The sequence below is a fragment of the Mastomys coucha genome, unplaced genomic scaffold, assembly GCF_008632895.1.
Source record: "Mastomys coucha isolate ucsf_1 unplaced genomic scaffold, UCSF_Mcou_1 pScaffold18, whole genome shotgun sequence".
Classification (NCBI taxonomy): Eukaryota; Metazoa; Chordata; class Mammalia; order Rodentia; family Muridae; genus Mastomys; species Mastomys coucha.
The window spans coordinates 98,650,603-98,673,155 of record NW_022196900.1 but is presented as its reverse complement, the minus strand read 5'-3'; the positions used below and the strand labels follow the sequence as shown (position 1 = coordinate 98,673,155).

Here is a 22,553-nt window from a genome sequence, read left to right as displayed (position 1 = left end):
GAGTCTGTCAGGGTGAAATGCAAACTATAGGTAGGCCTGGGCCGTGCAGGGTCGAGAGGGGTTGAGGGAGAATGTTCAGGGCGCGGAGGCTGGGAGGGGAGCACCCAGGTCCGGTTCAGAGTGAGGACGTGAGATGTTAGCTGTTACTCTTGCGCTCCGAGCCTGTTTCCAAAAATGCCCTTTGCACCTCCCAAATCACAAGCCGTTCCCCAATTAAACCCTTGCTACCTATTAGTGCAAATGAGAAGTAGCAACGTATAGAGTGTGATTGGACTCCGGAAGCATACAGGTCGGTAAATATACCTATCAGGAGTACCCAGGAATTCCAAGTGAACTTGGCTTCAGCCAAGCTGTGTGGCTTATCCAGAAAGCAGTCATCCCCCAGTAGGAGGCGCCTTTTAACCCCAGCGGAATTCTCTGACACCGGGCTGCCCAGGGATTTCTCAGGCCTTGAACTTCAAAGAGCTGGGTGCGCACCCACGAAGCCACCCAGGTCGGAATTCAGAGCTGGCAGGGCACACAGATCCGTGCCTGGAGTCGTGGGGTTCCCAGGCAAACTTCCAGGCAGGTGAGGCACCGCTCAGGTCAGATCACCCTCCCCGGCTCCAGGCGGAGAGAGAAGCCAGTCTGTGATTCGCTGGAAAGTTTTCTGCCAAGCTGGGAACGCGCCCCTTACGGGGACACTCCCGAGCTAGGCTAGGGCTCGAAGTGGCGATCCGGAGGGCGTCCGGCACAACAGAGATTGGGGAGCTGATCGAAAGCTTGAGCCGAGAGGCTGGGAAAACTTCCTTCCTCCTTCCCTCCTCCGCCCATCACTGGGCTGGGCGCCCGGGAGTTGCAGGAGCGGCGGCCTGCGCGCACAGGAAGGTGAGTTTACAGCCAGGTAAAGTCGCCCGACAGGGACTCCCAGCTCCCATAATCCCGCAAGTGGCCCCCTAGACAGCCATCCCCCAGCCGCAGAGTGAGAGGTCCGGGACCCTGCACTGCGTTGTAGGGCCAGGCCCTCCAGCCTGCTCCGCCCCAGGGTCCCGGTCCCCGCCTGGTGGCGTAGGGCGCAGGGTGGGCAGGTGGGCGGCGCCTCCTGCGGGCGCCCTCGATCCCTCCCTCTAGTTCTCGGAGCCTTGGGCCGTGCTGGCTGATCACCACAGAGGTCCCCAGGCTGCGCGCCCTCTCCACGCCTTGCTCCCCGGCTCTGACTCCGCGGCCCGCGATTGCCTGGGGTGGGGGTGTCGCGGAACCCCCAGCCCCGGGCCTCCGGACAGAGACCCAGCGTGGCCCTCTGCCTTCGGGGTGAGTCTGCGTCCTCGCGCCGAAAAGTGCACGGTAGGGCCCGGGTTGTGTATCCGTGCGTCCCGGAGCATCATGTCGGACATGTTCCCCAGGGGACTCTGGGGCCCCGCACCCTCCGCAGCCGCACCCGGCCGATGTGGGGGTACTCCCGCCTCCCCGCGTCGCTCTGACTTCGGCCTCGGGGGCCCCCTGTTGGCGGGGACAGGTGCCATTAGCTTGTGCCGGTACAGAGGCACCTGGACACTTTTTGAGAGGAAAGAACTTGGGATAGGGCACTGAGCCGGTCCCATGAGCCCCTGTCTTTGTAATGTGTGGGGTGGACACTACGTATTCTTACTTTCTTCTGACTGTTACCGGGTTAAAAAGACGTCGAGGGATGGAGAACCAGGGGTCCTCCAGGATCCTTGGTTTTTTCGCCTGTAAAATAGGAATAGGAGCCCTAGGCTGAAGCTAAGCATTCGCAGACCAATTACTGTAAGTTAGTTACAGGGTGCAAGAGAAAACAAAACACCTACGACATAGTAAGTTTGCTCGTAATTGGTGTGAGTGTTGGGAGTGCACTTGAGGAGGGAACACCAAATCTGATGATCACATTGGCCACTTTAAAAGAGAATTTTTTGCTCAACCACAGGGTAAGAGCAGGAGACCTGTCCTGGAAGCTGCGATGGGGGACCCTGCAAGGTGGTGGGTTGCTCCTCTGATGATTCATGTGGCCTTGAGCCAGGTCCTTGGTCAATATGGGAACTTAGAGACGGAAGTCGGGAGCGCAGTGGAGGGGCAGGACCTAGGTAAGCTAAGCAGGCTTGCAGGGGCAGGGATCCCCACCTATCCCCTTCAGGGCCTCCTCTGGCTTTTGTTTTGAAGGCAAACTTGAAGGCTGGCCTCTGAAGAGAAGGGTCAAGCAGCTTCCCCTCTGAGACCTGTCACTCCAGGGTCCTTCCGGGGAATTACTCATTTCCAAATATCTGCCTCAGAACCAGATCAAAGGTTCCCCCAACCCAGACGGAAAGGAAGGGGTGACTGGTGGCAATTCTGTTGGTCATTGGGCATCACCCAAGGCCAGGCCTGCCCAACCAGGAAATTAAGGAAGTCAGTGGTAGATATGACAAGGGCTGTGTGAGGGACTGTGAACACACGCTCGGAGCCTGTCTCCTCCTCCAAGACAGGGGCGCCGACCTCCTGGACTGCCAGAAGGATTTGGTGGCACATACTTGGTAGTTAATATATTAGGAGGCTTAGAGAGAGAGGAGAGTGAGTACTGGTATAGTCATCAGGACGTTGGCGTCCCTGGAGGACAGGAGAGGAAGATGTCAGAGCAGATGAGATGACAGAAACAATAATATGGAGGTCTATAGGTGTGCGGATGTGCTGGGTGGAGTACCATTCAGGTAGTGTGCGTGGGTTTATGAGCGACTTGAGGGGAGAGTGAAAGGTCTACGGGTTTACGATGAGATAGACTGGACAGGTGGGGGAGTGGGGTGGGAGCATCCCAGAGGTGGGCAGAAGTAGACCAAGCATTTTGTGTAAGTCAGGAGCTGTCGGCAGTCGACAGTGTGGACACATATTCTATTCTGGGTCTTAAGGCAGGGGAGACTTCTGATCCTAAGGCTCCAGATAATTCTGGCGTAAGGATGGGGGGTGGGGGGTCTCATGGTAGAGTACTTGCTTGTCATGTGAGGCCCTGGGTTCCATCCCTGGCACTGAACAAGTCGAAGCAACTAGACATCCTTCATTTTAATTCAAAAAGACAGCCAGGAGGAGGAAACCTGGCTCTGGACAGCATAGACGCTGAGGGGCACTGGATAGGAGGAGACCATACAAGAGACAAGGATTAAATTGTGACCTTCGCATGTGACTGATGATCGAGGGCAAGATCCCTGGACTCTGTGGGAGGCCCAAATGGCTGCTCTCTTTCCTACCAGAGTCCACGAGCTCCCAGGATATTGGCAGGGCCCCGACCCTCCAACTGGGGCTTGGGGTCCTGACGTCACAGGTTTACGGCCTTCTCTGGCCACAGTGGGAACCGAAGAGGTGGCTCCCGCTGATGTCCTCCAGGAGCAGCTTGGCCTTTCGGGTTTTTAGGGGGTTGGGCTCCAGATGTACACCAGCATATTTCTGCATTTTTGCCCTTCCCTGTTCTGAGGCTGGCAGGGAGCCTCTCCCGTCTCTTGTTGCAGTTGCAGATCAAAAAGAGCTCCCAGGGCGGGATTCTAGGGAGTCGGAGGCGCTGGGAAAGTTCCAGATGGTTCCCCCCACAGGGTGTGAGGAATCTGTATCTGGCCTGCTGTTTCCTTTCACTTTTATGGTCAGTGCCCTGGCACTCAGGGATACATCCTGCACTTAGCAGCCTCAGGCACACCCTCCGTGTGCGTGTGTGTGTGTGTGTGTGTGTGTGTGTGTGTGTGTGTGTGTGAAGTCTCTCCTTACCTGGAGGCAGCAGAAGGATCCTGTAGTGTAGCAGGTGGAGAGGAACCTTGAACTGTCCACACACCACATCCATGGGACCCGTGTAACTCAGAAGGACCAGAGACCTGCACAGCAGGTGGATGCCCACTGAAGCCCGGCCTCCCTCCTGGGGTCCTTCATGTGATCCTGAGGGGCCACATGGAGACAAGTGGGATGATTTCATAGTGTCTGGGTCTTTCTGGACATTCCACCTAGCCCTGCTTCTCTCCAGCCTGGACAGGTGGCGCAGCCTCGCCTGGCCTCCCCCACAGCCCTTGGCGCCAGGCCTCCTCTCCTGGGAGCTCTTGTTTGGTTTTCGTTCCTTGCCACAGGCCAGGCTGCCTTGACCACTTCCAGATGGTCCAAGACAGGGGCCAGAAATCTAACAGGTGGGTCTGTGCTGAGCTGTTCCGGTCACCACACCTGGGGTTGATTCCTAAATCCCCTCTCTCAAGCCCCAGCCCCATCTCAGAATGCCGGCTTGGCCCCCGGCACACTGCCTGCCACTGTTCAGCTGTTCACTCTGGCTCCTGCCTCCCCTGGCCTAGATTTACAGGCTCAGCCGCCCTCCCATTTGCATGCCGGTCACTTTAGGACCCAGGATGTTGGAACCAGCAGGGGGCCTTAGCTTCAAAAGTCCAATCTCCTAATCTTACAAGTGAGGAAACTGAGGCCCGAGGGAAGGGAAGGGCATGCCTGAGATTAAAGCCAGGACCAGGCCTTGGTTTCCCCAGTTCTGTCTTGGATGATTTATTGTTATATTTTATTTACTATTAGTGTGAGTGTGTAGGTGTGTGCACGCTGAAGCATGTGTATAGAGGCCAGAGGAAAATCTTTGGGAGTCAGTTGTCTCTTCTTCCTTGGTTTCTGGGGGATGGGAACTCGAGTCAGACTTGGCCGCAAGCACCTTCACCTGCTGAGCCATCTCACCAAGCTGTCTTGGATGTTTCTAGGGTCCTTCTGTTTCTTTGTCTGTTGTGTGACAATCTCGTGAGCCCAAGCTGGCTTTGAACTCTGTATGTTGCTGAGGGTGGCCTCTGGTCCTATTGCCTGAGTACAAGGACTGAGTACAAGGACTATAGAAAACCAACACCACACCCAGCTTATGTGGGGCTGGAGCCGGGGCTCTCTGGTTTACCATGTTCAGATTCTGTCTGCTCATTGTCCTCTGGGAGGGAGCTGTTGGTGACTCGTCTGACACTCCCTCGTCCACTGAGCCATACAGGTGTCTCTGCACCTGCAGACTAAGGAAACTGCTGCTTCTCCAGATAGCAAGCACATATGTGCCTTGCAGGGATAGGAAGAGACAGCGTCATAGACCCAGCAACACGACGCTGCCTGGAAAGCTGATGACCTTACTCCGCAGTGTTACATCTGGTTTTACATTCTGAAATATTACACTCTGAAGGGACACCTTTTCCCCTACGCGTTCTGACATGCTAGACTCAAGTCCTTCTACGTGGTGACCATCAGCAATTCAGGAGTCTGGCTTTTAGGGTCAGTTCAGCCAGGACACTTCTAAGACAATTCAAGGTGCACAGGGCTTCGGGGTCCACATTTCTGAGTGTTAAGGAAACGTCTGATCCTCACGAGGCTTTTAGAAAGAGGAAGCTGGCAACTGGGTGGGGCTGGTGGGAGCCCAAAGTCGCACAGAGGAAGAGTCTAATTTTAGCTGTGTCCGTTTTAAGCCAACCAGTGGTACCACCCCTGGTCCAATGGCTTCCCCAGACTAGGCATCCCTGGGGTGTCTGATTTGAGCTTGTTCATTTCAGCCCTTCTTCTTGGGAGCAGGTGGCAAAAGTGGAAGCTGAAGAGATGCCTCAGAAGCTAAAAGCACCTGCAGTACAATCATGCCATCATATCCCTACTTTCATGTAACGGGCTAGGCATCTCTCCATTGCTGGTAACCCAGATCCGTGGGGGAACTGAGACTGGACAATCCCTGGGGTTTACTGGCTTCTAGTCTAGCTGAGAAGAAAATGAACTCAAGGTTCGGAGACAGACCTTGCCTAAAAGAATAAGGTAGAAAGTGCTAAAGGATGACACATGGAACCCTCTTCTGGCCTCTGCACACGTGCGCTGGTACACACACACACACACACACACACACACTGATGGGCACATAACACTTACATGGAAGCACACACTTTAAAGATTAAAAAAAAAAAAATTTAAAGAATCAAGGCAAAATAAAATGTGCAAGAATTTGCTTCCCAGGCAAGTGATACAGGGAGATCCTCCACTGGGGACGGACTTCTGTTAGGCACATTGTTAGTACATTGGAAGCCCAGAACGGACAATGGGCGTCTTCCAGGCTTGCACACTGTGGGCCACATCTTTTATTTGTTTGGGTTTATTTTATTTTTTGAGGCTGGGGGTCTCATATCCCAGGCTGGCTTTCATTAGCTATATAGACAAAGATGACCTTAAACTCCTGATCCTCCTGTCCCTACCTCTCCAGCTCTGGAATGGCATGCATGTGCCACCAGCTTGACAGTCAGTTAAGTGTTCTTGCCCTATCTTTTTAAAAAGTAAAAGAGAGGAAAGACTAGGAATCTATATACACAATTTTTAAAAACGTTTTATTTGTTTTGTGTCTGTCTTCGAGGAGCTGCGGGGAGGGTGTGCAGCTGCCATGTCTAGTTTATGGAGGTCAAGGGATAACGTATAAGAGTTGGCTCTCCCCTTCCATCATGTGCGCCCCAAGGATCAAACTCAGGTCACTGAGTGAGGGTTTGGTGGCAAGAGCCTTTACCTTCTGAGTCAGTTCACTGGCCCATGGAAAGTACCTTTTATTAAATTAAATTATATTAGTAGCAGTAGCAGTAGCAGTAGTATTAACTATGTAACCCTGGCTTACCTGGAACTCTATGTAGACCAGGCTGGCCTCAGACTCGCAGAGATCCTCCTACCTCCCTAGTCCTAGGATTAAAGGCATGTGCTACCACTCCCAGAATATTTTAATCAATTTTTAAAGTCACATTATTATTATTATTATTATTATTATTATTATTATTATTATTATTACTGTGTGTGAGGGGCGAGGGATGGCTGCTGAAATCAGAGGACACCTTGGCAGGAGGCGGTTCTCTCTTGCCATGTGGGTCTTATGAAATGAAAATTTGCCTTCACAGTGTGTTCACCTTGGGTTCGGAAGTCCCCTTTTAAAGAATTCAGAGACCTTCAAAGTAAAATGTGTCACCAAATGGTACATCGTGTGGTTTGGTTTCACTGCACCTACCTCTGCCTGCTGAGCCGTCTCTCGGGCCCAGGGGAAGTCTGTATGTGAGTGTGGTCTGAGCCAAGCAGCACACGTTGGCCTCTGCAGTGAGAGCTTTGGGCGGACCTGCTCCGGGCTGCTGGGTTTTTATGCTGTGATCCTGGGAACTCCGGATTCCTTGGACAGTTCCCAGAAAGCAGCTCAGGCTTTGCAAGGACAGAGCTCAGGGGTGGGAGGCGGGGCCAACAGGAAGGAGGAACTGCTTGTAAGAGGTCCAGATACACTCTGCTGCAGAAGGCCCCTTTTTAAAGAATTCAGAGACCTTCAAAGTAAAATGTATTACAAAGTGTAAAGGCACTCTTTACGCAGCCTCCTCATTTCTTCTTAGAAGAAACAGGGGCAGGAGTGGGTAGGTGCCAGGCCTCACTCTGATGGAGGTTTCCAAGTGGAGGCGGTGATGGTGTTCCGAAGGGGGCTAGGCAGTCAGTATGAGGTATGGAGCTGGCCTGGAACCCACACCTGCGGCACAGACTGTACTGGCTGAAGGCCACACTGTGTGCACACTAGGAACACTCTTTAGGAAAACCCACGGCTCTCTGGCAGCAGCCCTGCTTATAATGCTGAAAGAAAGCATCCCTTTGTCAGGGCTGGAGAGATGGTTTAGTATTAAGGGCACTGGCTGCTCTTGCAAAGGACCTGGGTTTGGTTTGGTCCCCAGAACCCACATGGCAGCTCATAACAGCCTATAACTCCACTTCCAGAGGATCCGATGTCCTCTTCTGGCATCCTTGGGTACCTGCACACACATGGCACACACATACATGCAAGCACTCACATACAAGTCAATTAAAAATAAATCTGTTTCTAAAAGCAGATGGCTTGGCTCAATGGTAGTACTTATCCAGCACCCAGGCAGAGTAACCCTGCTTCCTGATTCATCTCTACTTCTTCCTCCTCCTCTTCTTCCTCCTCCTCCTCTTCCCCCTCTTCCTCCTCCTCCCCCTCTTCCTCCTCCCCCTCTTCTTCCTCCTCCTCTTCTTCCTCCTCCTCCCTTTTTTCCTCCTTCTTTTTAATATTCTCTCTCTCTCTCTCTCTCTCTCTCTCCCCTCCCCCAAGGTTTCACACATCCCAGGCTGGCCTCAAACTCGCCAAGTTGCCCAGCATGACCTTAAACTCCTGAGCCACCTGCTGTGCTGGAATTACCAGCATTCCCTCCACACCCAGTTTAAGTGGTGCTAGGGATGGAACACAGAGCTTTGTGCATGCTGGGTAAGCTCTCCTCCAGTGAACTATATCCCAGTCCTTCTCTGTCTGTCTGTCTGTCTGCCTGTCTGTCTGTCTGCCTACCTGCCTGCCTCTCTCTCTCTCTCTCTCTCTCTCTCTCTCTCTCTCTCTCTCTCTCTCGTGTGTGTGTGTGTGTGTGTGTGTGTGCATGTAGTATGTGTACCTATCTAGAACTTTATAGATGACATACAACTACCCAAGACTTCTTCCTGGCTTAGGAGGAGCAAGAGCAGCTTAAGTTCACCCAGCATATGTTGGTGGAAGCAGAACCCAAACTTCCCAGGGTGGGCCAGTGCCTTTGAGATCGTGGTCGCATGTAATATGCAGTTCTGAAAGTCTCCAGAAGGTTCTGGTGTGTTCTCTGCAGGAGACTTGGGGTGGCTGCTGCGACTCAACCCTGGGCCTTGCATACGGTAAGCCCCTAAACTGCAGGTCTAGGTACTCAGTGGAATCTCACACGTTGGCCAGCTCCCACTTTACGCTAGGTCTGGAGAGGGGCTGAGAACCGACTTACCCTCTTCCCATGTGTTTCCCCTGCCTGCACTGTCTGGCTTGAGTAGGGTGTGAGCCTGGACTGTTGATATTGGAAGAAGGAACATGATTTGTTTGTTTGCTTGGTTTGGTTTGATTTGAGACAGGATTTCTCTGGGTAGCCCTGGGAACATTATTTTTTAAAAAGCTCTCAACCTCTCCCTAGAAAAGCAGTCTGGAGAGTCTTGGGTCAGTAGTACCACGAACTGCAGTTTGCGGTCGGAAGTTCTGAGTTGGAACTGCCTCTGGGCAACTCTTATTTTCAAATGAACTGCAGTGCAGATGGGTCTGGGTCCCATGCCTAAGTAAGAATATTTGCATAAACAAATCGACAAACAAAGGCAAGGTTACAGTCCTTAGTGACTGAGTGTACTATCAGCTGAGAGGCAGGCCCTGCCCCCAGGTATGCAGCCCACGGCCCAGTGGGGAAAGTACCCTGCAATTGGAATCTGATTAGGCAAACCCGGACTCAAACTCAGAGTGCAGGAAAGAGCTTTATTTTATTTTAGAGACAGCATCTCACGCGGCACAGGCTAGCCTAGAACCATAAAGCTGATGATGACCTTGAACTCCGCATCCACCTGCCGCGTGCTGAGATCTCCCACTGCACACCTGCTTGATGCAATGCTGGGAACTGAATCCCAGGCCCTCACAAGCAGCAGGCGAGCGTGACACCTACCGTGCTAGATTCCCCAGTCCGAGGAAAGAACTCCTAAAGAAGTGGAGACTGAGCTGAACTGGGAAGGGGAACGAAGTTCAGGTGCCGGCCAGCAAACTGGAGGATGTAGCAACCCATGCGAAGTTCCAGAAGTAGTAGAGTTAAGTTCACAAGGGCCCATAGAGCTTTGAGGGCTGGGTGGAAAAAAACCTACCGAATTTCCTTCTACAAGTTATTTTAGTGGTGGCGGTTTCCCCCAAAAATTAAAATAAAGCTGAGATGCAATCCAGCAGCTCCACTTTGGGGTATATCCCCAAAAGAATATGTCTCAGAAGAGAAACGTGTGTTGTGCTCATAGTTGTCTGTGAGACCTAAATATGGAAGATTCACTGTCAGATGGCTAAACAGACAGACTGTGGCCCACACAAATCATTTTTCAGCCTTGAGTGGAAGGACCTCTGGCACACGCTACCTAGGGATTATGCTAAGAGACAAAAGCCTGTGAAAAGACAAATGGGGAGGGGGTTGGTTCTTAGTGGGTAGAGCTTGCCATGCAAACTGGAGGACCTAAATTGAGATCCTCAAGGCAGAAGAGGAGTGGATTGCTGGTTTCCAGGAACAAAGGGAGGGGGACAGTGAGCTACCCTGTGCTGGGGAGGTGTTCGGTTTTTACAGTGTGAAGAGCTGAATGGATCAGTGTGCTGTCTGCCTGTGATGGTTAGCCTATGATGTGAGTGTCCTTAATGCCAGCAAGCTGCATGCTTAAAACTTGGTAATGAGAGTGCTGAGATGGCTTAGCGGGTAATGAGCTTACCTGGTAGTCCTGATCCCCTCCCCCGAATTCTATCCCCAGAACCCATGAAAAGGTGGGAACCACACTGGTATTGCCTGACCCCCACAGGTCAATAGCATTTCTTTTTTTTTTAGATTTATTTATTTATTGTTATACACAGGTACACTGTAGCTGTCTTCAGACACACCAGAAGAGGGCGTCAGATCTCATTATGGGTGGTTGTGAGCCACCATGTGGTTGCTGGGATTTGAACTCAGGACCTTTGGTAAAGCAGTCAGTGCTCTTACCCGCTGAGCCATCTCGCCAGCCCCTCAATAGTATTTCTTAAAACTTGGTAGGATAATAGAGTTTATATCATAAAGAACAAATTTGCCCAGTAGAATTTTATCACAATAAAAAATTGAGGGGCAGAATCATTTTGGAAACACGGCTCTGTGCTCCTTGAGTTTTGAGACAGATCAGGCGTGGTTCTTGGTTTTGGGGCACAGGGCACGCAGGAGAGGCAGTTCCGGCCTTCACGGAGCTTATGCCTTACTGGGGAGTAGGGAGGAGTCGGTGGACTAGGGAGCAAACAGCTGAAATTAGTAAGCAAGTCCCACAGACAGAGCTGGGCTAACATCTGCTTGGCTTCCTTGCCACCTGCAAACAGGCCCAGGCAGCTGTCCTGGTTCTCAGAACTGGTCTCTTCAGAGACCCTCCGCCCTCCATCCTCCTCACTAATAACCACTGCTCAACCCTGGACTCTGTCCCAGAAACCGCTTTCTACTTCCTTCTTCCTGCTCACCCTGGTCAGAGAAGTCTGATGAGTTTTCACTTCCTATTTTCTCTGCTTTTCTGCCCAGATTGTCCAAACTTCCCCTCCCCCTCCCTCCGTGTCTTTCTGTCCCCCTCTCTCTCCATGGTTACAGGGGTAAGCAAAGGCATGCACACTACCTTCAGACTTTCTGATGGGAAGCCATCAGCCACTTCATGGTCTGTCGTGACCTCCCGGCCACGATGGATTGCATCCTGGCACTGGTGGTTGGACTCAACCTTTCTTCTTTCTTTTGCCTTAGTTAGCATACTCCATCACAGCAAGTGGAAAAGAAACAGGGTCTTCTCATGCCAGCCCAGGCTGGTCTGGAACTTGTGATCCTCCTGTTTCTACCTCCTGAAAGTTGGGATTTGAGGGTTGTGCCCTGCTGGCTGACTCTCAACCTTATTTCTACCAACCACAATGTAAACACTGTGGAATTGTTAAATGGAATGGTTTAGGGAATAATGAGGAGAAGGAAAAAATCATTTACATGTTCAGTATAGCCCCAGGTCTATGTAGCTGATTCCTAGGATGCGGTTCCCATGGATACAGAGGGCATCTGCTCTGACCAGATATAAGTCATAGACATTATTACCACTGAAGCTACGAGATTTATTTGGATGGCTCGGGCCTTCCCCAGTGCCATCTTTCGGCTCTGACAACCTGAAACAGTACAATGCATTTGTTACAGCTCCTAAGTCGCACCTGAAACTTCATGCAGCTGTCCCTCAGACTGGGTTCTAAAATTAAAGCATTTGACAAACCAGTCGGTAAACTGTGGCAGTGTTCTCAGCACACGCCTGGAAGGATTTGTTCTCTAACCCTCACAGGAGCTCTCTGTGTTGGCTGAATGCTCCTGGCCAGGCATGGGGTAAAGATGATGTTATTGCAGGGGGAGCAAGGGGAGATATGGAACAGCATTCCACCTGATCGTATTCAACGTCTTGCCAATTCAGACCGTGCTATCATCACATAAGAACAGAAAGGGTTGTAAAACTTTAAATCAATGGGCCGGTAACATGGCTCAGTGGGTAAAGGCATTTGCCTCCAAGCCTGATGACTCCAGTTTAATCCCAGAGACTCACAAGGTTGAGAGAGAAAAACCAACTCTGCAAGTTGTTTCTCTGACCCCCACATGCATTATGACATTTACACACCCACATACACACATGCATGAGTATACACACACACACAGTAAATAAATAAGTGTAATAAAAACCTTAACTTAAAAATCATGTGGGCTCTTGGAGTGGGGCTCCACTGATAGAGCCTTCCTCTAGTGTGTCCTAAGCCCTGGATTCCATAGCCTGTGCTTCACAAACCAAGTGTGGCAGAAGTGTGCAGGTTATCCCAGTGCTAAGGATCAGAAGTTCAAGGTCATCCTCAGATACATAGTGAGTTTGAGGCCAGCCTGGGCTACATAAGACCGTGACTCAAATTCAGGAAGGAAGGAAAAAAGAGAAGGTGGCACTTTCATGTGCTCAAGGTGGGAATGTAAATCGTTAGGTATCAAAGGCTGAAAGATTAGAACCCCAAGCACTGGGTTGTGGCTCAGTGGTAGAAGGTCTGCGAGTATATAAAAAGCCCCACCCACCCCCACCCCCAAGGACTAAAAATATCCCAATATAAATATTAGGTCTCAAACCATGTTTTAATAAGATTGTATTATGGGGGAAAACAAAAGAGAGCACATGTTTTCACTGTATACAAGAAAGTCAGGGAGCCCTCACAGATCTAATCAACAGTTAAGGACTGCGGTGTAATTAGTTTTCATTTTCTTTCTGCTAGATTTACAAGCTGGTATTTAATAAGCAAGTGTCATTTTGTGGTTAGAGAAACTGTTTTCTTCTTTAAAAAAAAAAGTCTCTGTGTTTCGTTGTGCTACTAGGAAGGGTGGCTTGTGTACAGGGAGGGCTTGCTGAATGTTCCCGGTGGCTTCTTTAGGATTCAGACTTCAGTCCCCTTTCAGAAGCTTAGAAAGCCAGGGTGGTGAACAAATGCTCTCCTAAAATCCCCTGCCTCTGCAGGTGACTGTGTGTTGGTCTTTAGATAAAATGAACAAACCTGCACGGGTTGGGCCAATGCTTCCAGCTAGTAATACTGCTAATGAAATACAGCCAGCTCGTTCCTGTCCTACATGGAAATTTAAGGGCTCACAGAAAAGACCCAGAAGCGACCATCTGGGTCATTCCTGGTCTTAAGTCTTTGCCTACCTGGCCCCCAACCAGAAGTTGCGGTTGCCCAGCTCCCTGATGGGCAGGAATCTGGCCTCCTCCTCGTGGCTAACCCCTCCCTTCCCATCACAGGCCTGGAAGTAACAATGGCTTGTGTATAGTTCCTAAACAATGTTTTATTAACTCTGTTTCATTATAAAAGTTGTGCGTACACAGGAGACAAACTGTGTTGATGACTATGTAACACTAATACTGAAATCCCTTTTAATTTCGGGGCATCAGCCAGAGGACTCAAAGTTCCTGACCCCTCACAAGCTCTTGCTGAAATCATCTCTCCACTTAGAGATACTTTTAAACACTGCGGACTCTTACCTGGTCGTACCTGAGCTCTTGGTACTCAGAGCAATGAGATACTGCAGTTGTCAAAGCTCCTCAAAACCACTGAGTCATTTTAAAGGTGCGCTAACTCATATCCGGGCCATTAAGAACCCAGAGTTAACCACCTGGGAGTTTTACTCCTAGACCGACCTCCACGTCTGTATTTTAGAAAGACTAGTCGTAGCTTTCCTCAGATACTCTGAGAAGTCTGTGCACCCAAAGAAAAGGAAGGTCGGAACCAGGCAGGGAGGTCTGAGCAAGCTTGCACTCTGGGAAGTAAGTGGCCTTTGTGCTGGGGTGACCTCTGGACTTTTACAGGTGGTTTGTATTTCTCTACTTGCAGGGCAGAGAGGCCGTTGATGCAATAGCTCTGTCATAGGTGAGAGAGACTGCAGCTGCTACCTTAGAGATAAAAAGTTCCCAGGCTTCCCCAGCCATCCTCCCCTCTTGCCCTGACAAGAAAGAGCGCACGTGCTCTCTCTCCCCCGGGATGAGCTGGTTACCCGGAACTTAAAGAGGTTTCCTGTAAACTGGCTGAAAGCTGTTCAAGAAGTAGTTAGGGAAATTCCTGTGGGACAGAGCCATGTCTGTATGGGGATGAAAACCTAAGATGTTTGGGGACTGCCCTAATTAGCAGGACTGATATCTGGAGCAGAGGGAGGAATGTCCTTCCAATCATCCTTGTGGATGAGGAGCTATTGGATGTTCGGAACAGTCTTATGACTAGTGGGAAAACTGAGGCAGAGAGCCACTGCCCTCTGTACAACAACCCCACATCTCCAGGGCTGCTTCTGCTCTTTAGATCACAACTTAGATAGTCATAATTTAAATAGGGAGAGGAGGGTCTTGGCTCCACAAGGTCATTTAGGGATTCCTGTTCCCTCCCCTTCAGTACTTTCATTTCTAAGGAATTGATTAATAATATTCCCATCCAGGCCATTTGCCTGCTGTGTGGTGGGTCGTTTGTCAAGAGGGCTAAGTATGGCCATCCTGGGCTACATAGAGAGACCATCTACCAGAGTATGGAGTTTGGGGAGACGTCTGGGGTAAAGAAGTGGGGTGATTCATAGCTTGGGGGAGGTGACCAGAGTCATAGGGAATGTTCTGCAAATGCAGTACCAAGCTTCTAGCCTCCTCAGGGTGCTTGTGTGTTCTCACGGCAAGGTCAGGCTGAACAAAGGGTGCTGTTGTTGTTGTTGTTGTTTTTGCTTTCTGACCTCAAAGTTGATAGGTAATTTCTCTGACACCGAAATGAGCCAATTCAAGCCAGATTAGATTATATTAAATGCAGGTTTATTGGGAAGCTTCACTTGATCAAGTTCACTGGCCCCAAGGATTGAGGCCAAGGGAGTCCCCAGGGGGCTGGGGGGAGAAAGAGAGATAGAGTGCTGGAAGACAGAAAAGAGAGAGGAGATGGAGGGTGAGAGGGAGAGAGAGACACACACAGAGGGAGAAAGAGAGACACACAGAGAGACAGAGAGAGAGTGTGCAAAATGTCTGGCTTATATAGGGAAGAGTCTCTTAGGGAAGGGCAGCCCAGTCCCTTGGGCTGGAAAGTTCAGTGTTGTATTGAGAGCAGGTATGGCAGATAAGGGCTGAGGGATGCTTTGAGGAGGCCAGGTCTGCTTTGATATGTAGAATGTGCACCTCAGTCCCTTGTCCCAGTGTCCAAAACCAAACAAAAAGGTCACATGCTGGACACCAGTGCAGGCCAGTGGTTTCAACAGTAGCAACCTGCAAGCTTCTATATAAAGAGCCTGGGTAACTATTGTCCTCAGGACTCCTCACACACCAGAGGTGGCATCGGAGTCCAGTGGGCCCAGAGACAGTGCAGTGCTCAGTAGCCTGTAGCCTCCAAAACCGAGTTGTTTTTAAATTCAACTGAATGCCTGCCAGGCCAGGGAGGTGACCCGAGTGTTGCTCCACTCTTGGTAACAGGGCCACCAGCTAGAAAAGAACCGCTGGGATTCAGCTCAGTCAGCCAGCTTCCAGACTCTGTGCTCTTTGTCTGGTTGCTAATTTTTTTTGTTTTTATTACCTTCCTTCTTTGTGTGAATGTGTGTGCGCAGGGGTGTGTACATGTGCCCCGGCCACGTGTGGCGGTCAGAGGACACCTTGCAGGAATTTGCCATCTCTCGCCACCAGGAGGGTCCCAGGGACGGAGCTCAAGGTCAGGCTTGGAGGCAAGCGCCTTTACCCACTGAGCCGACAGCTTTAATGCGTTTGTGCATTTGCCGAGGTAGCAAGCCCTTCTTCCCACCGAGCCAAAGGTGAAAATCTTCGAAATGTGTGTCTCGTATGTAGGTGGGAAGGCTTGGGTTAAGCACATGCAAAGTTGCTGTGACTCCTGGGTGCTCGACTCTTCTCAGAGGCCATGCTGCTGTCTGTGGAAAGAAGGCTTGCCTAGACACCACAGATACGGTTAAACCCTTCCCCCCACAACTGAAAGATTTTCTCGTGTGAATTAAGTGTCTGACACAATTTTCAGTCCACCCTCATGGGGACGTTGTGCACTCATTCTGGGGGAGACCTAGGAAGACACAGAAAGACGACTCCAACTGTAAAAGGGTGGGTAAGAAAACTGCCCTGGCTATTTTTCATTTCAAGAATGGCATAAATAATAAATCTTTTTTTTTTTTATTTTTATATCATTGACTCTGTGCGTGATGAGCATGTAGGGGCCATGCACATGACGCTGCTTAGTATGACACAACTTTAACTATGACACAGCGTAAATGTGGAGATCAGACGACAAGTCTGTGAAGTCAGTTCTCTTCTGGGGACGGAACTCAGGTTGCCAGGCTTGTGAGGGAAGCTCTTGTACCTGCTGAGACATCTTGTGTGTGTCGGGGCTGGGGGGGGGCGCGGGGGGAAGGGGAGGAGTAAGCCATTGGCCATACGGTTCTACAGTAATTGCTAATAAGCTATGTGAGGTTTATATACCCTCCGTTCTCAGTTGTACTACTTTTCTTACCAAGAAATATATATCACCTTGGATTACGGCAACATTAAAATTCAAACCTTTGTCTTAACGATATGGTGACCTTGGACCAAAGTGCCACTCTCTCTCAACAGAATGAATACTTTTAGGATTTTTTTTTTTTTTTTTTTTGGGAGATCTGGGCATGATGGCCTGCAAGTGTGTAATCCCAGCACTCAAGAAACTGAGGCAGGAGGATAGAGAATTTGAAGCCAGGCTCGACCAAGGGTGTGGAGTGGGGAGAATTTTGTGAAGATTAAATGAACTGAGTGCTTTACTGTTGCATTTTTAAGAGATACAATCTCACAACAGACCAGGCTAGACTCTAATCCACTATGTAGCCAAGGATAGCCTTGAATGTCCGTCCGCTCCTCTTTTGCCACCCTCCTCAGTACTGAGAGGATACAAGTACACCGTCACGTGCAGTTCTCCCAGTGCTGAGGACTGAACTCAGGGCCTCATGTAAGCCGAGGAAGCCGTCCTCCACAGCCGAGCTACGTCTCCAGACCCCACAAGCTTTTGAAAAGCCTTCCCTTAGGATGAGCCTGCTCCTAACCCAAACCAGCCACATCTGGCCGCCCATGGGGTTTCATCTCAGAAGGACCAGTGTCGTGAGCCATCCAACCACCCTATGGTGTTCACTCTCTGTTCTGCATCTGGGCGCAGTGGCACAAAGAGGCTGGGCTCCTGCTTTGCCACGAATGCCGCCAAAGGCTCCTCCAACCGACATCTGGTTTCTGCCTCCTGCACAAAGAAACAGTTTGGTGTTCTGACATAGTGACAAATAAGAACGGTAGAGTTAGACAGCAGAGCCCTCATCTATTACCCAGGGAGAAAGATACTGTCACCTGTCCAGGGTGCGGCTGAGGAGTCAGTGTTCCGGGAGGGATGAGCTCAGCCAGTACGAACCCAGGTGACAACATACCACAGCTCAGAAATTCACGTGATGTCAAAAATTGCTTTAAAGTAACTGATTCAGCCAGTTAGTATATTCATAAACCGGTGTATTCTCCTCTTTGTCATCCCAGAGTCTGTTCTTCACCCCAGCCCCTCTGGTGAACCCGTTTCCAGTGCTGGACGGGGCTGGGCAGGGCAGCAAAGGCCTGTGGCCCTTGCTGTTCAGGAGGCTGGGCTGAGCATCTCAAGTCTAAGGGGCAGCCTGCGCAGCTTAGTGAGAACCCATCCCAGATTTCAAAGTGAAAAGGGCCAGGTATGGTGGCACTCGCATTCAACCCCAGCATTCCCAAGGCAGAGGAAGACAGGCCTCTGTTTGTCTGAGGCCAGCCTGGTCTACGTATGGGATTCTAAGCCAGCCAGGGCTATAGAGTGAGATTCCGTCTCAAACCAAAACCAAAATGTGAAGAGGTCAAAGCTACACTACAGGGTGGCGTGCTTGCCTAGCAGGTGAGACCCCATGTTCATGTCTCCCCTCCACTGAAAAGAAAACCCCCAACTCTCTTATGCAAGTATTCAAAGTACCCAGCCCCATTAGTGTTGGGGGCTGTTGGTAGCCATTAACCCAATGTCTGTCTGGACATTTCATTTCAATGGAATCACTTATCCTATGACCTGGTACAGGCAGCTTCTTTTTTAAAAAAGTTTTATTGCATTTTTATTTGTTTGTGTTGTGTTTGTTGCTTACCTGGAGTTTAGAGGCCGATTTGCAGGAGTCAGCTCTCTTCCTGGGGTGAATTCAGGCCCTGGGGCTTGACAGCCCAGTGAGCCATCTCACCAGCCGGGGTATTTACTTTAGCTCATGTGCATCACAAGCCTTGTTCTTTCCATTAAGCCTTGCATTGGCGCACGCTGGCTTTTTCTATGTGCACGCGTGTCTCTTAGGTTTCAGTGCGTGTTCCATTCCCATGGGGCTGAAGCAGACTGACTAGAGAGGAAGATGAGGTCACTGAGGGCCGTTCAGGGAGGCTGGGGCCAGGGTTGGGAAGCAGAAGATAGGGCTGCTGAGGGTGGAGTCTCATGTTGGAGAAGCCAGGGCATCTACTTGCAGACATTGGAGAGTCTAGCAGAGCCCCTGGCCCAGTCATTGTCCCCCTACACGTACCCGGTAGGGGGCTTGGGGCTGGCGGAACCCATGGCCTATCTGTCTGTAACTAGGCTCAGACACCCTGGAGAACCTACTCATGTGGCCACACAGTCCGTCTCCCACCACCTCTCAACGAGAACCAGACAGGAAGGGAATCCTGGGGGCTGGAGATCCAGCCCATAACCACCTACCTGAGCCCAAGGACAGTTTGGAGGGCTCTGCTGTGGGTCCCAGATCTCACAGCAAGGCTATTTGTCTGGTCTAGATGTGATCCATCCCTGTAACTTTCTGCCCAGGTCCTTGACCGGACCAGCATTCTTTAAGGAACTTTGTAGAAACAGGTTTGGCCCAGTCTTTGCAGTCAGATATCAGCAGACAGCCAAAACATCAGAATTATCAGCCTCTAGCTAACTCCCCTTCTAAACTCAATGCCCCCACTTTTCTGACAACGTCTGTAGCCTAGCTGGCCCCAAACCCATTGTGTAGCTGCGCGTGATCGTCGAGTGCTGGAATTACAGGCATGCACTGCTGTACCAGGTTTACACAGTGCTGGGAACTGTAGCCAGGACTTCATGCACATTAGACATGCCTCTACCATCTGAGCTCTACCCTGCCCCACCTACCCCGAGCTTGAGGATCCTGATCCCATGGAAAACAGAGGGTTGTGGAGCCAAGAGGATATGAGTTACAGCTCTGATTTTGGTACTTGCTAGCTTTGTGGTCTTGGGGAAATGACTCACGACTTCTGATGGGATGCTTCTTCCCTATCTATAAAATGGGTGTGGCGCCGGCCTGCCTCACTGAACCAGCGCCAACCAAGGCTGCCACGTGTGTTACACTTCTGGTGTGTGAAATACTGTGTAGTCAACAGTGGACACCTGGACTTAGAAGTGTCCAGGGCTAATGTCGGACCGACCAGTTTTTGCTGTCCTCCTGGGAGTCAGACTTGGCCTTGACCCTGTGTTTACATCATAAAAACCAGACTTGCTTTTCCTGCCCCAGTTCACATTCCAGGCATTGTTTCATATAAATATCATTTGCTTGTTTCTTCTTTTAGGCAAACCTCACAAACTCTGTCATAAAAAAATACTTCCTGTCAAGACCCAACACTCAGCCCGCTGTATTTGAAATCGGTTTGTTTTCGTTTTTTAGTGGGTTTGTGTTATTGTTTGTTTGAATGAGGTAGCCCAGGCTGGCCATGAACTATGTAGCCAAGGATGACCTTACCCCACCATGCAGATGATCTAGCCCTGAGAATCTAAGCTCACGCTGGCAATTTCTGACTGTTTTGCACTTGTTGTCTGATATTCTTTTCAACATTGGTGCGTCTGTGTTGGCCGAAGGAGCTGATGGTCTCCTCAGACTGGTTGTCCCGTAAGATCAAAGCTGTGTCTTGGGCCAGCTGAGGGCATAGGGAGAGACTCGGTTTGCCTTGGCTACCAAGGACGCCAACCCTAAGATGCACATAGCAGCTGTGAGGAGAGAGGCTGAAGTTCAGCAGCTTGGAGGTGGGGAAGGGAAGGGGAACCCAGTGGTCAGTGATCGAGGAGGAGGCTGGGAAGATGGCTCAGTGGGTACAGCACAAGCGAACAACCATAAGGACCTGAGGGTGACCCCCAGCACAAGTGTAAAGGGCAAATATGGTGGCTTAAGCTTGCGATCCCCATGCTGGGGAGGCGGAGACAGACAGACCTTGGCCAGCCAGTATTGTCTACTTGGAGAGTCCTAGATCCTAGTGAGAGAGACCCTGTCTCAAAAAGTAAAAAAGGTGGACATCAACCCAAGTCTGATCTCATACACACACACACACACACACACACACACACACAGAGAGAGAGAGAGAGAGAGAGAGAGAGAGAGAGAGAGAGAGAAAGAGAGAGAGAGAGAAAGAGAGAGAGAGAGAGATCTTCAAGGTCTTTATATTGAAGGCTCAGTCGCTGGCCTATAGCAATTGTTGGGAGATGGTGGAACCTTTAAGAGCCTGAGGTCTTATGGGAGGAAGTTAAGTCGTTAGTGACATGCCCTTGGGTGGGATATTGGGCTTTAGCCTTCTCCTCTTCCTCCTCCTCCTCTTCTTCCTCCTCTTCTTCCTCCTCCTCTTCCTCCTCCTCCTCCTCCTGGCTTTGCTTCCTGTCTTCTGAAGTAAGCTGCCTGTTATCTCTGCCATGTGCTCCTCCCATGATGAGCTGCCTTACTGGCCTGAAGTATTAGGAGAGAGAGAAAGAGAAGGAGGCTAGGAGGCCTTCATGGTTAGCAGGGGGAGCGGGGAAGGCTGAGTGTACAGGTGGGGCTGTTCTGTACCTTGGATGTGCCACAGTCTTGTACTGATTTTCTTGGGAGGGAGCACATGCCTACCCCACGTTGGTGCTGCTCGGGCCAGGTCCATGCTCTGTTCAAAGTCCTGAGCATCTGAGGAGCGGTGATGTAGGGCTGAGATGATATGGACGGTTCAAACTCTCCAAAAGTGAGAAGTCTCTGTGGAGCCTGTGAGGAGCCTCTCTGATGTGTTGATGGCACGGGCTGGAGGGTTGGCATGATCAGCCCTGGTACTGACAAAGCCTGGGTGAATCTGGTTATGATGATGTGAGGACCCAGTTGGGGCAAGGAGGGCCCCAGGAAAGAAGAGCTTTGTGGAGAAACAGTGAGTTTGGAAGACAACGAAGTGTGCAAAGGGCAGGAATGATGCAGGAGTGATGAGTTCACATGTCCAGAGAGACCCTGCCAGGAAGATGAAGAAGTCAGCTCAGACGTGTGGCAACAGGGAGTGGCAGTGACTGTGGCAAAGTGGAGACTAGACCCCTTCCTGGAACGGAACTGTGACTCACCCCAGGCAGGTAGGACCAGTCATGTTTCCATTCAACATCACTGTGTTCCCATGTGTAGCTATCCTACAATACATAAGATAAACATGCAACACCTCCCAGGCCAAATAAAAAGTTTTGGCGAGGGGCGTGCCGTCCTGGGGCTGCCAGTCTGAGGTAAGGGTGAACGTATGTATTGAGGGAGGAACAAGGAGGCGAGAGGGTGCCCAGAGTCACTCAGCATGGACGTGCAAGTCAACAGACCACGATGCGTCCGGCCGTACAGGGGGATGGTCTGGAGGAGAGGAGAGGCAGGCAGGGAGTAGAGGTGGCTGTGGGGGGGACATTGGAGGGTCACTAGCTTTTGTCACACACAAATGAGAAGCACTGCTTGCCAAAAGTGATTGCTTCACGGGAGGGCGGAGCCTGAGCTGTGTCTCATGGGGATAGGTACGGAGTGGCTTCTCTAGCTTTCATCTGTGTTTCTGGTAAACGTTTGGCTCTGTTTGGGGTGGGAGAGGCATTGCTTTCTGTGCTTGGTTGGTTGTTGGTGTTGGTTAGTTGATTGGTTGTCTACACCTGGTGAGGGGTACCCTAAGGCACACTAGAACTGGTACTGTACATGCCTGGGCTTCACACCCTAGCTGGACATGATCTTGAACGGAAGAGTCCTTACTGGTCCTACTTGGCTGGGCCTTGTTCACACTCAGATGGAAATACTGGACCCACAGCTCCTCCCATCATGGTAGCCTCAGCCTTGAGTCTCAGGTTTTTGCTTTGTCGTGACACATGATCCCCTCAGGTCCCCGGCTTCCTCATCTGGAACCCAGGGGCTCCAGTGGAAGGAACCACCACCTGGACCATTCCACTCAGCCCCACCTTCATCTTCAGTATCCCCTGCTCAGCATCGTGCAGGGACACAAGGATGTCCAGAGTCCCTAGGACACCCAAGACCTAGGAACAACTGAGCTTCTGTACTCCATCCATAATGGGACAAACCATTTTGTCTGATCATGAAATAAATGGTTGTGTGGAGCACACTCTGGTGTGATGTGCTTGCTTTCCATTTTTTGAGGTTGTTGGTGTGTGTGTGTGTGTGTGTGTGTGTTTGTGTGTGTGATGTAGCCTAATTTGTCTTCAAATTAAATAGTAGTCAAAGCTG

General features: G+C 50.6%; 1 protein-coding gene across 2 annotated transcripts in view; it reads left to right on the top strand.

Annotated features, from left to right (window-relative positions):
* Positions 1-645: 645 nt before the first annotated feature.
* Tmem51 (transmembrane protein 51) overlaps positions 646-22,553 on the top strand; it is a 51,080-nt gene continuing 29,172 nt past the window's right edge. The window contains exon 1 of one of the 2 annotated variants that reach the window (XM_031379364.1): positions 646-867. The gene's annotated coding sequence lies outside the window, so the exon portion shown is untranslated. Of the gene's footprint in view, positions 868-1,052; positions 1,291-22,553 lie in introns of those variants that run through there. The other variant, XM_031379363.1, reaches the window with a different exon arrangement.